Source organism: Canis lupus, chromosome 36, assembly GCF_048164855.1.
Source record: "Canis lupus baileyi chromosome 36, mCanLup2.hap1, whole genome shotgun sequence".
Classification (NCBI taxonomy): Eukaryota; Metazoa; Chordata; class Mammalia; order Carnivora; family Canidae; genus Canis; species Canis lupus.
Window position 1 is genome coordinate 15,997,799 of NC_132873.1, and position 11,816 is coordinate 16,009,614.

The 11,816-nt window shown below is 41.1% G+C and overlaps 1 long non-coding RNA gene and 1 pseudogene across 1 annotated transcript in view; both read right to left on the minus strand.

Moving 5' to 3' along the window:
• The window catches only part of LOC140625689 (uncharacterized), a 40,773-nt gene extending 34,652 nt beyond the window's left edge, over positions 1 to 6,121 (minus strand). Inside the window, exon 1 of the long non-coding RNA XR_012025016.1 lies at positions 5,443 to 6,121. This is a non-coding gene — a long non-coding RNA (uncharacterized lncRNA). The remainder of the gene's footprint in view (positions 1 to 5,442) is intronic.
• A 4,005-nt stretch (positions 6,122 to 10,126) lies between these two features.
• Positions 10,127 to 11,121, minus strand: LOC140625337 (tetraspanin-6 pseudogene; annotated as a pseudogene).
• Positions 11,122 to 11,816: the final 695 nt, after the last annotated feature.

An 11,816-nucleotide genomic window follows, 5' to 3' on the forward strand; every position in this document is an offset into this window, starting at 1 on the left:
GGGCTCCGAATTCATCAAAGGAACGTGGATTCTACAAACCACTTCATAGATTCCATCAAGAAGACTGCCTATGAGCCACTTGAAATGCTTTGCCTGTAGACCCTTTCAACTGGCCCATGGAGACTCTCCATACTCCAAGTACCTCACCCACACCCTCTGCCATGGTTGGCTCCTCATGTGCACCCCCAGATACAGCAAGAATGAGCTTTTATAGATGGCATGTGAGCATATGCAGAAAACCAGCCAAACCTGCAGGGTTAAGAGAAGGCAAACAAACTTCAGTAAAGGGCACTGCTCTATGGAAAACAAATGAGAAGCTCTCAGCACCCAGGCTAACCCCAGGATCTGGGGGAGTAAGAGAAAGCATACAACCTTAGGAATTCTCCCCAAAGAAATATCAGTGAGGGTAACAACATGAGAGACACCTCACTCTGGGAAACGAACAGGGGTGTTGGAAAGGAGGTGGGCGAGGGGTTGGGGTGACTGGGTGACGGGCACTGGGGGGGGCACTTGATGGGATGAGTACTGGGTGTTATGCTATATGATGGCAATTGAACTCCAATTTAAAAAAAAAAAACAGTTAAAAAAAAAAAAAAGGAATTCTCTCCAAAGAGGGAACAAGAAACATGGAGTGGACACAGCCATAGTAAAGGTCTCAGAGAGCCTTAGATTCCCTAGGCAAGCTGACTGGTGAGGGTATTTCTCTCTCCCAAAGCCAAGCCAGTCAGTAATGCTTCTTCAAATATGAAGGCAGCACCACAAGATTTTAAGGAACATAAAACATTGAGGACACATGACACCACCAAAGAAATACAATAATTTTCCAGTCACTCACTCCAAAAAAATGGAAATCTACAAATCACCTGTCAAATATTTCAAAATAATTGTTTTAAGGCAGCTCAGTGAGCTACAAGAAAACACAGATAATGAACTCAATAAAAACAGGAAGATAATACATAAACAAACTGAAAAGTTCAGCAGATATGGAAATCATGAAAAAGTACCCAAGAGGAATTTGGGGGCTAAAGAATCCTATGAATTCAATGAAAAATGCAGTCATCAAGATAGTGACCTAGGTCATTCCTGATTTCAGTCCCCTAAGAAGTCCACCTAGCAACTATCCATTGACAAGACACCATTGTGAAAATACCAGGAACTGGGGGTGAGCCTGACACACACTTGGACTGCAGAAACCATGAGAATTGCCTCAAAGGTGTAAGAAGAGTGGCTAAACACTGACCACACTACCCCTGTCTCAGGCTGGCATAGCACCACACCAAGAGGCCCCCTGGCCCTACAGTTTCCCCAGTAGGAAAAAGAGAGTCCGAAGTGAGTATCTAGCTCCCAGCATTGTGGGTTTCTCCCCAGGGGACCCACTTGAGTCTTGCCTCCTGTGGATCTTTAGGAGGGGAAATCTGTAGGGCTTGACTACTGGAGATCAGGTTGTGATGGAGACGTAGGACAGGGCTTACAGCAATGAGCTCTCAGATCTTAGCAGAGTGAGTTCCTACTCATGGTAGTACCCAAATAGAAATCCCAACCAGTGGCTTGGCCCATCTGCAGGGGAAAGTCAGTAGAACCCGCCTGGCCAGGGTACTCAGTATGTAGTTCCTCATTTGATACCCCCAAACAGCAAACCTTGCTGGCCTCTCACATCCTGTTCTGCTGCCCTGCTCAGGTGGAGAAGCTCATTCTTAGCCCTCCCTACTGTTGATGGTACCTTCCCCCCAGCCCTGGCAGATCAGGAAGCCTGACCAGAGCACTTGGGAAGCTGGACAGCCCAGCCGCATTTCAGCAGAGAGCCCAGCCTCGGGGTTGCCCTTCTGCAGGCCAAGCTGTTAGCCTTGTCTGGCGAGGGGACTTGGGGCATAGTTCAGCCCCCATTTGAACCCAAACAATGAGCTCTGCCAGCCTGGGGACCTGTTCTGCGGCCTTGCCCAGGCAAGGACACTGACTCATAGCCTTGCCGCTGCTGAATACATCTTCAGCCCCATCTGACCAGGAAACCTAACCAGAGCACTGGAGAAGCTGTGTAACCCATCCCACAGCTCCAGTTATAGTGGCACGTGAGCAGAGAGCCCAGCAACTAGCTCTGGCAATCTGCAGAGCAAAGCCAATGGCCTTGTCTAGTCAGGGCACTCAGTGCACAGTTCTGCATATTCCCATCCCAAAACAAATTGTACCAGCGTTGGGCCCATTCTGCTGCCCTATCGAGGCAATGGAGCTAATTCATATTCCCGCCTATACACAGTGCCCAGTCCCTCCCAACAAAGCCTGATCAGAGAATCCAGGAAACTTCAGAGCCCATCCTACAGTTGCACTTGGGCAGGGAACCAGCCAGCAGTCCTATCCAACTATTCCCAGCCAGCAGCATACCCTCCACCTCAGAGTTCGGGCAGTGGCCTCACCCAAAAATAGACCCCACCTGCCCAAGGATGCTCCCAGCTGACCTGTCCAAAACCACAAGCTAAGCAGACTGCTGAAGGACTATCTCTACCAAAGCTAACCTGTAAAGTCTGGGAGAGGGGACTGCTTACTCAAATGCATGGCTACCAGGATCACGAAAAATCAGGTGAACATACCACCATCAAAGGAATTAACAAAGCTCAAATAACTAGCTGTGAAGAAGCCGAGATCTATGAACCGACATAGAATTCAGAATAATCTTAAAAATGTTTAACGAACTTGGTGTACAGAAACAATGAATGAAATTAAGAAACAATGCAGGAGGGTGCCTGGCTGGCTCAGTGGTTGAGCATCTGCCTTTGGCTCAGGTTGTGATTCTGGGGTCCTGGGATTGAATCCCACATCAGGGAACTCCCTGCAGGGAGCCTGCTAATCTCTCTGCCACTCTCTCTGTGTCTCTCATGAATAGATAAATAAAATCTTTTTTTAAAAAAAAGAAAGAATGCATGAACAAGGAGGTGTGACAAAGAAACAGAACCATCAAAAGAAAAATCCAGAAATTTTAGAACTGAAGAATACAATGACTGAAATGAAGAATTCAGGAGTTACTTCAATAACGACTCAACCAAGCAAAAGAAAGGACCTGCCATTTGCTACAACATGGATGAGCCTCAAGGACATTGTGTTAAGTAAAATAAGCCACACACAGAAAGACAAATGCTGCATGATCTTACTGATATGTGGAATCCAAAAGAGTCAGACTCATAGTAACAGAGAGTGAAATGGTGGTTGCCAGGGACTGGGGGATGGCGGTAATTGAGAGATAATGGTCAGAGGGTACAAAGTTTCAATTATAAGAGGAATGTTCTAGGAATTGAATTTATAGCATGATGACTATAGAGTTAATGTAATGTATACTTGAAATTTGCTGTGGAGCAGATCCTGAGTGTTCTTACCACAAAAAGGAAAAAGTGTTCACTATGTCAAATGATAAATGTGTTCATCAACTTGATTGTGGTGAGCATTTCACAATAGTATGTAGTTCAAAACATCATGTTGTAGATCTTAGATACATTTTTAATATGTCAATCATACTTCAATAAAGCTAGAAAAAGATGGGCAAAGGACCTGAATAGATGTTTCTCCAAAGAAGATATACAAATGGCTAATAAGCACACAAAAAGAGGCTCTACATCACAAATCATTAGGAAAATAGAAACCAAAACACAGTGAGATACCACTTCACACCCATTAGGATGGTTATTATCAAAAAGCAACAACAGAAAATAACACGTTAGTGAGAATGGGGAAAAATCTGAACCCTGGCCCATTGCGGGTATGAAGGTAAAATGATGCAACTGCTGTGAAAAATGTTACAGTGGTTCCTCAAAAAATTAAATATAGGATTACCATATGAAACAGCAATGCCACCTCTGGGTACAGACCCAAAAGAACTGAAGGCAGGGACTCAAACAGATATTTGTACATTTTCAAGCAACATTATTCACAGGGGCCAAAAAATGGAAGCGTCCATCTGAAATGTGCTAGGAGTGCGTGGGTGGCATAGTCAGTTAAGTGACCGACTCTTGATTTCAGCTCAGGTCATGATCTCGGGGCCCTAGGATCCAGCCCCGCATCAGGCTCCCTGCACAGCAAGGAATCTACTTCTCCCTCTCCCTCTGCTCCTCCCCTCATTCGTGCTCTCTCTCTCTCAAATAAATGTTAAATATCTTAAAATAAAAATAAAATGTGGCAAACACATACGATGGAATGTTATTTAGTCTTCAAAAGGGAAGAAATTCTGACACCGGCTACAGCACGGATGAAGCTTGAAGGCATTACACTGAGTGAAACAAGCCAATCACAAGAAGACAAATATATGCCTCCAGTTATATGAAGTACCTAGAATAGCCAAATTCACAGAGACAGAAAATAAAATCGTGGTTGCCATGGTTGGGCAGTGGGAGAGAACGGAGAGTCATCGTTTAATGGGTACAAAATTTCGATTGGGGAGGATGAGAAAGTCCTGGAGAGGGATGCTGGTGTCCGTGCAGGATGAATATACTTGATGCTCCTGAACTCTACACTTAAAACTGGTTCCGACGGCAAATTTTACCACAAGAGAGGGTTTCATTTCACCAACAAAACCTGGCCTATAACTGAAGCTGTATTTTGCACCAGCACTTTCCAAAACTAAATCAGAACCCTAGCCTGGTGCCTGGCGAGCTGCATAGGAATTACTTTGAGAGCTTGGCCCAATCACAAGCTATACGGCCCGCATCAAGATTCTAATTCATAATATCCAGGGTGAGGCCTCAAGTTTTATTTTATGCGTCCCCAGCGATTCTAATGTGCAGCTATGTTTGATGGCTGCTCTTCTGCAATTTCCCCATATCCAGTTTAGAGGCAGAGAAGTAATTATCTACCTTTTGTTTATCATAGGCTCAACTCTAAATGTTCTAATCTTATATAATGAAATATACTATTTTTTAACTTAAGGCCAAATCGATATTTAAGAAAAGCCCCAAATTGAATCAATTGAAATCTTAAACCTTGACTTCACAGATGTTACTCAAAAAAAAGAACTGATGTGAATAATTAAAAATTATGTTTTTAGACACATTTTCTCAACTCCTCCTGCTAGCTTTGTGTTGAAATTTCTTAGATGGCCACAAAATACTTGCCAGGTCAGAAGGAACTGTCACCCCACATCTTGTTTTGTCAAATGCTGGCATTATTTTAAATATCTGACTCTTTGCTCATGGGCAAGTTTATATTTTAAAAATCAGCTACGGTGGGGCGCCCAGGTGGCTCAGTCAGGTAAGCATCTGCCTTCTGCTCAGGTCATGACCTCGGATCCAGGGATTGCGCCCCATGGTGGGCTCTCTGCTCAGGAGGGAGCCTATTTCTCCCTCTCCCTCTTCTTCTCCCCCCTTCTCTCACTCCTCTCTGCTTGTGCTCTCTGCTCTCTGTTGTGCTTTCTCGAATAAATAAACAAAATCTTTAACAATAAAATAAAAACCAGCTTCAGGGTACCTGGGTGGCTCAGTTAGTTGAGTGTCCGACTCTTGATATCAGCTCAGGTCTTAATCTCAGGGTTGTGAGTTCAAACCCAGTGTTGGGCTCCACAACTGGGCATGAAGCCTACTTAAAAAAACAACAACCACAAACAAACAAACAAAATCAGCTTCCACCTGAAATAATCAGTATCTCTTCAGTGAAAGCACTATGCAATAATTATATCCCATTTGCATCTGCAGATTCATTCATTATTTACAACTGTATGATTTTACATTATTGATCAGCATCTTTCTGGAGCCAAGAAATTTATTTAATTACATGGTAAATCAAGAGCCTAAAGATGTCTACGGGCAATTCTTGACAAGCGGTGACACGTGGTATCATGGAAACACTGAACTGAAACGCAAAGGCCTGGCTGGTATGCTTGTCCGTGTGCCACCCAGATTCCTGCTTCAGGACTAAGCACTCACTGCCTCCGTTGAATGAAGAGGAGTGCCCTCAGCTAAAAGGTTATGCTTTTTCCCAGAGTCAAGCTACATATAATGACTGGTGGGCCCAGACCTCTTGCCCCAGTCCATACATCTCCCAAGGTCCACCCCAGCTTTCCACTTTCCTGGCTAAGGCTCGCCTGTGATCCAGCTGCATCACTGTTCCACCTCTCTCTGCCCTGCCTTCCTCATTCCCAAGAGCAAGCTCTAATGAATCATCGGCAACAGAATCTTCAGCTCAGAGTCTGTTTCCATGGAAACCAGACCCGCATCACCTATTCTCTCAACTAGCTCTGTAACCATAGTAAAGCCACTTAACCACAACTCCCCCTGTAATTGAAGTCTTACTGAGCTCGGGGCCACTGAAAATCCCCAGTGCCACACAGAACAATCTTCTGCAGTGGCAGAGACCTGCCCTCAGGACTCACCTGCTGTGACCAGGTTCATACATTTTACAACCCGTCCCTTTATATTTTACCCCCTATAGATGGCAAGGAGGAGAAATTCTGTATCACTACCAGGTACTTCTTAAGGTTCATCAGTTCCAAGGGAGGCTATGGCCTTTCTCTGGATAGAAAATGTCCTGGGACGGGGGTAGCTTCCAGTGATCTCGTCATCCAGACTTCCCTAGTTCCAGCGCTAACAGTCCCATGTCCCAGGAAACCCCTCAGTTCCAGGCAAACCTAGGCCATTGGTCACCCTAACTTATGTCCTCCGGCTTGCACAATTAGTCATCATCCTGGTGACTCTGGCTGCCTGAACTGCCCACGATGCAGAGTATAAGACCAGGTCATCTCTACTGCTGTACTTTTCCTTTTTCATGGCCCTTTTATTTTTCCTTTGTAACGCCTACCATAACTGTCATTAGTTATGCAATTATTTGTCTAATTTTTGTGTCCTAACTAGATTGCGAGTGCCAAATGAACCTGTTTGCCTTGCCCATGGTTGTATCCTTAGGGCTTGGCAGAGAGCCTAGCACACAAGCAATGACCAATAAATATTTGCTGAATAAATAAATGAAGCAGGAAGGAGGGAGATGTGTTACACCTGAGACCCACTCGAGAGGTGAAAAACTAACAAAAGGATAAAGTGCAGGATAGTCGGAATGAAAATAAACAAATAGGGGGTGGAGAACTAGATACATGCATTCAACCTTATGCCGTGTTTCCATTTTTCTGTCTCATATTATTACATTGCTGAACTATTGTGAAGCATTTGGTTAATGCCAACACTCAGATTTAACACATATTCATAATTTTCCATCAGATCAAGTACACTGAAATACAACAGGCCCTCAATTAAAAAAAAAAAAAGTGTTGTTGGAATGAATGAGCTGCATCACATTTTGAAGGTCACTGTTTCAGACAAGCACCCTGACAAGGAGATTTTAAATTCTTAGGAACAGAATCCTTTATCTAGAAGAGAGTCTATCAGTTTTTGGTCAGACCTTCCAATTTCTCTCTCAAGGCAACTGCATATCACATCTTAATTCCCTTAAGGTAGTATTTTCTGTGAATTTCTATTTTTTTTCCCACTGGCTACTACCAGAATAAAGCACATCCTTTCATATCATTTGAAGACACACTGAAATTCTCTTTTTATATCTTCTCATGACCATAATAAAAATCTTTATGTGGAACTCCCCACCCACATAACAGCTTTTTGATCTTGTTGATGCTTAAACTGAAACTGGCCTAAATTGAAACATATGCTTAAAAAAATACAGGAACTTCTGTGAAGTTACTTATCAGTAAATGTTATCCATTTTGAACAGCAATTCACAAAAACAATTCCTTTTGCTTTTAGATTCTGGTGTAATGATAATTAGATTTGGAACATGAAAATGGATTTTGCAAACATGAGACACCAAAGTTGATTTTGCCCTTGTTTTTGTTCTTATAAGAGATTTTTTTTAATCAAAGTTGTTTTATTTTATTTAATTTTTTATTTTTTTGAGAGAGAGAGCATGTCCAAGGGGAGGGGCAGAGGGAGAGAGAGAGAATCTTAAGCAGGCTGCACACTCCATGGAGTGCAACGCAGGGCTTGAGCTCACCACCCTGAGATCATGACCTGAGCTGAAATCAACAGTGAGATGTTTAACTGACTGAGCCACCCAGGGCCCCTCTTATAAGAGACTTTTTATTCTAGAGCCTATAGAAGTGAACAGCTTCATTTGCCAAGCAAAAAATTACCTTTGTCTCATCAATCTATTTCATACCATCTATGAAATATTTATTAAAAATTTGTCAATAATTTCACTGCAGTAGCTTATAATATAAACCATAGGAACCACATGATAGAAATATATAACCAAATGAGCCAGATGATAAATAGATAGTTGGTTGACTAAACAGGTCAAAACTTCAAAACTCCTTTGTCTCTGCCCAAACTTAATGTACAATTGTGAGATTTACAGTCCTCTAACCTCCACTGTCAGGCTCCTTGGCTAAGACGATGAGCACTTCAAACCTCTAGGAGTTGAATATGGGAGAAGGCTACGCTAGGGCAACAGCAGCACAACTGGAGGACCACTGGAAATCTGGGAGACATTTTCAGGGGCTGATGAGATTAAAAATCTATTTCACAATATTCTTAAGATATTCTCTGAGGATTTTGACTCACCTTGCTAACATTTCTGTTGATAACACAAAACAGGGGGGGAAGGAAACCACTGGCACCTAAATACATATCATGATAGTGGTACCAAACTGTGCTAGCAGCCACTTTATTTTTACCAAAATGCACTTACTGAAAAAAATAATAATAATAAAAAGCAAAACAAAATAAAACAGACAATTTCTCTTCAGAGGGCTCTTGATGAATTATTATTTTTATTAAATCTGGATGGTCGAGAACATGTCTTTTAAATATTCTGTAAAATGAAATGAGAAGTACACATAAAGAACTATAGGATGCTGAGAACAAACTGGTGGTTGGGGTGGGGGATGGGCAACGAAGTAGGTGAAGGGAATTAAAGGGTACAAAATTCCAGACATAAAATAAATAAGTCATGGGGATGAAAAATACAACATAAGGAACATAGTCAATAATATTGTAACAACTCTCCCTAGTGACAGAGGGTAACTAGAGTTAGGATCCTGAGCATTACACAATGTATAGAAATGTGGAGTCACTGTGTTGTATTCCTGAAACTAACACTGTCAACTCTACTTCAATAAAAAGATTTTTTCATTATAAAAAAATTTAATAATAAAATACTCTAATAAATTTTAATAATAAAATACTCTTAAAAAAAGAAGAACTACTTTATATTAAAGTGAAATAATTTTCTCCAGGAAGAGCATTTGTAGCAGATAATTTGCACACTGGACTGGCTGCTTTTTCATGTGCTACCATTTTATTTGAAAAAACAACTGACAGGCAAAGTATGCTTATTCAGACTTGGGTATTTGGCAGACATTTTACTGAAAATAAACTGAGCCTTTAACTTCAAGGAAAACAACTGACAATATTGTTGCCAGTGATAAAATGCAAGCTTTCAAGTGAAAATTAGAATTTTAGAAATCTGTATCCAACACCGTGAGCTTAACAGCTTACCAATATTTAAAGACTTTCTGATGAAACTGGTAGTAATATAAACAAATGTGATTTTTCGATACTGCATAATGAAATGTGTCAACATTTGGAAGATCTGCATAACTCAGTGAAATGGTATTTTCCACACCGATGCATGATGTTACAAAATGACGCATGGGTAAAAGATCCATTCAAAGTGCAAGACCGATCAATGGATTTTAATGTAGCAAACCATAAAAAGATCATTGGGATGGTTTTAGATTCCACACTGCAGCTATCTTTAAGAAACTACCACTTGTCATGTGTCAGTGTAATTTCAAAGAAAAATATTCACTATTACAGGACAATGCTATTAAAACAGTCCTCTTTGTTTCAATTTATATATCTGAGAGCAAATTTTCTTCATAATTCAACCAGAGCCATAGATGGAATGCAGACAGAGACATGAAAATCTAAGTGTGTTCTATTAAATCAAACACTAAAAAAGATTTGAAAAATCATAAAACAATGCCACTCTTATCGCTATTTTTTTATGTGGGAAAATACAGTTATATTTCATCAAAAACATGTTATTTATGCTAGCAGGTAGATCATTCTTTGCTAATTTTAATTGGATTTATATGTAAATTTTTTAAATTGTCTTAGCTTTAACTTCTTTTTTGTTGTTGTTTCATTTATAATTTATTAGCTCTTCCAGTGTTTCACAGTCATACAGGGGTTTCAATGATTAACATCAATAGGACAAAAGGTGGACTTACACAAATGTCTTGATTGAATCAGACTATTATTGATGGAATTTTTTACTCTATCCTAAGTAGTATTAGGCAGTCTTCCATCCAGGCAATTTCATAGCTTACAGGGGGGAATGTAAATGTCCTTAAAGCTGGACAATAGTAAGCCCGTGGTTTGATGGTTACACTATCTCATACTGGTTATTCATTATGGCGCGAGAGAGGCAGTAGGCTAGAAGGATTCCAACCAGCTGAAAGCAAGCAACTCCAAAAGAAATTCCCACAACCATTCCCATTTCTGACTCTTTAATGGTCATCACCTTTATAAAACAACTTTCATTGTTTACTTTATCTGCATCTCTCTTGGAGAACAATTTTCAAGTTTACAGCAACTCTTGGGAAATCCTTTTTCTGAGTAATAATCAGTATCCCTCCAATCTCAATAGTCGGTGACACCACACGATGTAACGTATTTTGAATCTTGTCTACTGCATCGCTTCTATAATCTCCCATAGAGTTATACTGCTTTAAAGTTTTCTCATAATTATTCTAAAAGCTGTTCCTAATCTCATGCCTGAAAACAAATCCTACGATGGCAGCGACCAATTCAACCAAAAAAATGAGAGTCAGAAACATTGCATACAGTTTTAGCATCCATGCAAAAGCTCGGCAGGTAGCAAAACAGCCAAAGGTGCCCAAAAGCATGATGACAGTGCCAGTGCCAATGAGCACAAAGGGGACATTGGTGACCTTCTTATTTAAAAGGAAAAATAATTCTCCAGGCTCATCTTGTCCCAAATGCCAACGGCAAGAAGGATTACACCAGTGATCCAGAAGATGAAAGTGTAGATCAAGAGGATGCTCTTGAAACAAGTAATGACTGGTTTGGTCTGCAGCCTCCCAGACGGGGACACCATGACTAGCCCACGACCCTGCCCCACTGCCTCAGTTTTAATTTCTAATGCAGTAAATCTCAATCGATATAACCTATGTAAACAATAAGTTTTAAGAGTATAAAGATCCTGAATAATTTTTAAGAGTATAAAGAGGTCCTGAGTCCAAAAAGTTTGAGAATCACTGCTCAAGATGCTGAAGTCCTATTTTGCTTAGGCTGAAGTCTGCTTTTTGTCACTTGGACCTGAAGTTAGAACTGATAGTGAGGAAAAGGCAAATCCAAGACCGGCATCGCATTAATACAGACAACGAAGCACCCAACTCAGTATTCAGAACAAAGAGAAAGAATCCAATCGATGCAGGACACAGGAGCCAGAGGTGACTGAGAATAGAAGTCTTTCTCACTCTCCTTGCTTCTGGATCTGTAGAAATAGTGTAGATTCTCAAATCCAGAATTGGGATTTACTCAAAATATTAAGAAGAATGATTTAAACTGACATCTGGGGGTGGCTCAGTGGTTGAGCATCTGCCTCCAGCCCAGAGCGTGATCCCTGAGTCCCAGGATCAAGTCCCACATCGGGCTCCCTGTGGGGAGCCTGCTTGTCCCTCTGCCGATGTCTCTGCCTCTCTCTCTGTGTCTCTCATGAATAAATAAATAAAAATTTAAAAAATAAAATAAACTGACATCTAGGTAACATAAGTTATAATAGGAAAAATCCTGCTATTGAAATTGTATTTC